Raw genomic sequence first — 6,286 nt, 5'->3', positions numbered from 1 at the left:
GTCACATTAATGTGACTACCTATCAGAAGACTGAATAACCACCTTTTCGAGCACATGACGTGCAGGAAAACAGTCAACGACGTACTGGAAGGTACCGACAGGGGTGTGAAGCCAAGTTAGGTTTTACACAAAAACATTTAGTTAGAAAAACAGAACTACTCAAATCTCATTCAAAATCATCTGCTTTACATAAAATATATAGCAAATGACAAATACTCTGGACAGGATCCTACAAATAGTCAACATACCGTACCCAGGTAGTTATATTTTGGTCTTTCTTAAATTTGATAGAACTGAAGAACTGTATGGTCACCAGGAGCTGGAAAGGTATCTGCAGGTGTATTAGTAATGACTTTGTTCTCTGGTCTGAGGAGGGATTAGATGTATTAACTTTTTTTTACTAATGACATACATATGAGAACTGAGGTAAACAAAGAATGGATCCTACATTTTTATACTATGAACTCTTTATTAGTCAAACATATGTAAGAGAAGTACGAAGGGAAAAATCGCTTTTTAAGATAATCTTTCGCTTATATGTATGGGTATTTTTTACTATAGCGTATACCGTTTTGTTTACGGAAAGAATTACTATGGGGCCAGAATTTCTGTGAATTATTATATAACTCACCACATCTATAAAGAAATTACCTCACAATTTGTGTTCCTGTAGGTACAGTATACTTAAATATATCATGAACAGAAAATGTATTTATGAAGAGACTCACGATTTCTTTTAAAAAAAAAGGTCTAATAAGAAATCCTGACTTTCTCAATTAATTGATGCCTATTCATTTGTTGACATTTGTTGTGTGTATGTGTATATATATTAGTATTTAAGTTTTATTATACAAAGAAATGCTCACTTAATCATGACCCTGAACTGATTGAAGTCGGTATAACCTCAAGAAGAGTAACAATGAAGTTTAAATATTTCTGTAGGAATCAGTATCTTAAGGTGCTGCGTTTTACTAATTTATAAGGTGAAATTCTTGAGCCTAGTTGAGGTGCTGATTCGTCAGATTTGAGTATACAGAATGATGCACGAAGATACACAAATATTTTAATATGTTATCCTACAAATAAACCTAAAGAAAAAGTTCATATAAATACAGTTTCGAAAATGTTTAGTTACGGAGTTGCGGCTAATAAAACATTTTGCCTAAAATTTTGCAACTGCGCTAATATGAAGCCATCGCAAAACTGTACGACATTAAAGTAAAGCACGATTTCCATTTATTTCGTTGTTATTGATCTGGTGAATCCGATAAAACATGTTCCAGGCATGTATTTGCAGTAGTTTTTCAGATCATCCAGAGAAGCAAAGAAGTAACTTTGTAAAATTTTTTGTTTATTATCTACTTGGCCCAGCTTTTTTTTTAAATTCCAGACACTTGCACAAAGTTGTAGAGAATTTGATTTTGGAAAAATGACGGTAATAACGTTAACTGAAACTGTAGGAGCGCGTCATATAATCTGCTTTTATTAATAACATAGCAGACGTGAATTCATGTTAAACAGGAAAAAACAAAGCTCAGTGTTAAGAAAGTCGTATAGTGTACATACAATTTCGCAATACATTCACAATAAATGTTCAAAAATGTCTCCACCGAGTTCAATGCATTTAGCTGCACGTGTATGAACAGATTTTGTTGCTCGTTTCAGTTTCACAGGGTTGTTCTCAATTTCGTTTGCTTCTCTGGATGTTCTGGAAAACTACTGCAGACACAAGCCTGCGACAAGTTTTATTAGATTCACTAGTCCAGTACCAACAAAATAAATGGAAATCTTGCTTTACTTTAATCTCGTATAGTTTTGCGATGGCTTCATATTAGCGAAGTTGCTAAATTTCAGGCAAAATCTTTTATTAGCCATAACTCCGTCACTAAACATTTGCGGACCTGTGTTTATGTGGACTTTTTTTCTTTAGTTTTATTTGTAGAATAAAATATTTTCATATATTCGTGAATCGCCCTGTCTAAGTATTTGAAAATAATGAGTGATGGACGAATATTTCGATGAGGAATTGTTCGTATTCTAAGACATAACGGTCTTAGTTTGAGCTATTCTTTAGTTTCGGTTTGCTGTACACATATTTTCACACGTAGACGTGCCTTTGTTTTGTAGTTGCCCAAACTTTAGATAGTGTTGAGCTAGCAATGTCGAGAAATGTTGAAGCAAAATCGGCTTAACATGACCTGAACATTTGCTCATTAATTTCAAAGTCCAATGTTAATGTTCATGTACATGTCAAGAAAATAGTATAAGAATCAATATGATGTACCACTCCCTTTATCTAAACATAATAAAAGACATTTGATTGTTTGACTAATAACAAGATTTGCAAAGACAGGTCGAATGATGTAAAGTAAATGATAAAACTCTGAATTAGAAGTTCTCGGATTAAGTTACAGTGAAGTTTTAATCTCTTTAAATATCATTCAGTGTATGTGACTGAGATGGGAAATCTAAGAAAGACATTGTGTCAGTGAAATCCTGTGTTTCACAAGCGTTATTATTTCGCATTCACGGATGCACAAAAAGGAACTGTACACTTTCCTTGTCAAATGCACACTTTCCTTGTCTGGTCTTGATTCTGAAATTATCTGGCTGGCTGTGGTTTAATGTGTGGAGGAGGGATGTCCTTGGAAGATCGTGAAAGACATTCTGCCTGAGCGCAGTCACGCGAACTCGTTATTCACTTTTTACCAGCACCGGTGGACTTTTTGTCGCACCCACGCGGCGCGGATTTCACAACGATCCCAGTTATGCAATACAGAATTGACAGTCAAGACACAATTGCCTACATCCCGTCGTTGTGAAAATTCAAATGTTGTAAATAAAAGGAACTTAAAATATAATCTCAAAGCAGCAAGTACTGTGGCTCGTGTAAATCGTCGTGGCATGTTACCTCACCCAGGCATTGTTGTGCTGCGAAATTATAAGAAACATACGTCCCTGAATGAAATCGAACGGATCTCTTAGAATCTCATACAACTTCTTACTTAGGATTTATTAAAATTTATATTAATATATGTACGTATTTATTTTAATATTGTTTTAAAATAGTGGAAGTCTCGTACCGTTTGTATTTCAAAACTTTTATTTCGATGCAACCGTCCTGACAAGGGAACCTCCCCATTGCACCCCCATCAGATTTATTTATAAGTTGGCCCAGTGGATAGGCCTTGAAAAACTGAACACAGATCAATCGAGAAAACAGGAACAAGGTATGTAGAACTATGAAAAAAATAAGCAAAATATACAAACTGAGTAGTCCATGCGCAAGATAGGCAACATCAAGGTTAGTGTGAGCTAAGGAGCGCCGTGGTCCCGTGGTTAGAGTGAGGAGCTGCTAAGCGAGAGGTCCTTGGTTCAAGTCTTTCCTCTAGTGAAAAGTTTACTTTCTTTATTTTCGTAAAGTTATGATCTGTCCGGTCCTTCATTGACATCTCCGTTCACTGTAATAAGTTTAGTGTCTGTGTTTTGCGACCGCATCGCAAAACCGTGCGATTAGTAGACGAAAGGACGTGCCTCTCCAATGGGAACCAAAAACATTTGATCGCAAGGTCATAGGTCAACCGATTCCTCCACAGGAAAACACGTCTGATATATTCTATGCGACACTGGTGACGGCATGTGCGTCACATGACAGGAATATGTTGTCGACCCACCTAACTTGTACACTTGGCGAATAGGTAAAAAGATTCTTGTACCTTGCCCGATTTAGGTTTTCTTGTGGATGTGATAATCACTCCCAAAAAAGTGATGAAAACATAAGAGTTTGTCACATAAACTGCAACATATGAATTCAACAGTTTCACAGTCGCACAGTTTTCCCTGTGCTCTGTCAAAACATATGCTTTTAACGTTTTCATACAACGTTCCCATACTACGGCGCCGTTACCTCGCATCGGACGGACAGATAATAATTGTCTGAAAATAAACAATTAAACTTCTCACTCGAGGGGAGACTTGAACCAAGGATCTCACGTTCTGCAGCTCCTCACGCTAACCACAGGACCCGACACTCCAGGTTTCTCTACCTTTCATCAAAAAAGTAACGAGGGAAGACTTGAACCAAGAACCTGTCGCTCAGCAGCTCCTCATGCTAACCACGGGACCACGGCGCTCCTTAGCTCACAGTATCCTTGCTGTTGCCTATCTTGCACATGGACTACTCAGTTTGTATATTTTGCTTATCTTTTTCATAGTTCCACGCAACTTCTTCCTGTTTTCTCGACTGATCTGTGTTCAGTTTTTCAAGGCCTATCCACTGTGCCAACTTATAACTAAATCTGAGGACGGTGCGATGGGGAGGTTCCCTTGTGAGTTGGACAAAAGGGTCACTGATTCTGTCGTACAATTGTTTCGTGATCCTTCCCTTTGTGAAAGATTAGACAACTACGTGAATGGCATCACGGTTGAATCGTGACATCCACCCTCCTAAGTCGAATTGTCCGTTAGCCTCTGTCATCTCTTGTCAGCTGTTTTCCATGGGCATGTGATCACAGGTAAGTGATAAGACAGACTGCGTCAATAGATTTAATGTACTGGAATACTGGAACGCAAAAAGACACGGTAAAACAAAAGTTTACTGAAAAGGACAAAAGAAAACATTTTCCTGTGTGTGTAAACATCTTGTACCTAAACTGTGTGATCAGAAACTTTAAACTTTCAAGCTGCTGTAGAAATAACACCACTGGTCAGAATGACGTCAAATTGCAACGGAATATTATCGGAGAAGGGGGAAATTATTAGTTACAAAATGTAGATATAGATGGCGCTGTAAGCATCAGAGTTTAATTAAAAAAATGGTTCAAATGGCTCTGAGCACTATGGGACTCAACTGCTGTGGTCATTAGTCCCCTAGAACTTATAACTACTTAAACCTAACTAACCTAAGGACATCACACACATCCATGCCCGAAGCAGGATTCGAACCTGCGACCGTAGCAGTCGCACGGTTCCGGACTACGCGCCTAGAACCGCGAGACCACCGCGGCCGGCACAGTTTAATTGTGGTCGACTACAAATGACAAATGAATCATAGAACAATGCGTAAGGTGTACGTTTGACGTTAAACAAACTTTGTTACTTAGTGTGCACGGGTGTACAGGTGTGATACTGTTACGTACGTAAGCCCAACCACCATGGCTAGATCATATCACATCCAATGGGAAAAATCGGTTTTTAATTGTCCTGAAGCCAAAAATCGTATAAAAATCATCACTCACCTCGGTTCTTAATTGTCATGACGCCAAAAACCTCATAAAAAGCATTGATCACAACGGTTTTTAATTGTCCTGAGGACAAAAATCGCTTAAAAAGCATCGCTCACATAGGATTTTAACTGTCCTGAGGACAAAAACATCATTCTGGAAACATCCCCCAGACTGTGGCTAAGCCATGTCTCCACAGTATCCTTTCTTTCAGGAGTGCTAGTTCTGCATGTTTCGCAGAAGAGCTTCTGTAAAGTTTGGAAGGTAGGAGACGGATACTGGCAGAAGTAAAGCTTTGAGTACCGGTCGTGAGTCGTGCTTCGGTAGCTCAGTTGGTAGAGCGCTTGCCCGCGAAAGGCAAAGGTCCCGAGTTCGAGTCTCGGTCGGGCACACAGTTTTAGTCTGCCAGGAAGTTTCATATCAGCGCACACTCCGCTGCAGAGTGAAAATTCTCATTCTGGTATGATAAAAAGCATTAATCACATCGGTTGTTAACTGTCCTGAGACCAAAAACTGCATGAAAAGTATCAATCACATCGGTTTTTAATTGCCCTGAAGCCAAAAAACAGCATTAAAGCAACAATAAAAATTAAAACCCATTATTAATTTCCGTGTGACTGGCGGAAAAAATGTTCAATATGCTGTCCACCGTTTTCTGCAACATGTTGAACTAGTGAAACAGCATGTTCCACAACTGATCGAAGTGTTTCCGGGGTCAGGTTCAGAATGTGATGTGCAATGCGTGCCTTCAATGCAGCTAAGTTTGCAATCGGAACACTGAACACAACATCTTTCAGATAGCCCCACAGCCAGAAGTCACACGTATGAGATGATCGGGACGGGCAGGCTGTAGGGATGTGGCGGCTGATAATTCTAGCATTTCCGAAATGGCGCTTCAGCAGGTGCTTAACTGTATTTGCAATGTGCGGTGGTGCCCCATCTTGCAAAAAAATGATCCCATCCACACATCCACTCTGGAATGACGTGGTTGTGCAAAAAACACTCATAGCGCTTGCCAGTGACGGTACAGGTAAAATGACCGAAAACACCTGTTTCTTCGAAGA

General features: G+C 39.0%; 1 non-coding gene across 1 annotated transcript; it reads left to right on the top strand.

Annotated features, from left to right (window-relative positions):
- The first annotated feature begins 5,538 nt into the window (after positions 1–5,538).
- Positions 5,539–5,613, top strand: Trnas-cga (transfer RNA serine (anticodon CGA)). The gene has a single exon. It is a non-coding gene; the product is annotated as a tRNA-Ser (tRNA).
- The last annotated feature ends 673 nt before the right edge of the window (positions 5,614–6,286 follow it).

Source organism: Schistocerca gregaria, chromosome 9, assembly GCF_023897955.1.
Source record: "Schistocerca gregaria isolate iqSchGreg1 chromosome 9, iqSchGreg1.2, whole genome shotgun sequence".
Classification (NCBI taxonomy): Eukaryota; Metazoa; Arthropoda; class Insecta; order Orthoptera; family Acrididae; genus Schistocerca; species Schistocerca gregaria.
Note: the sequence above shows the minus strand (reverse complement) of the source record. Positions and strands in the feature narration are given on the sequence as shown.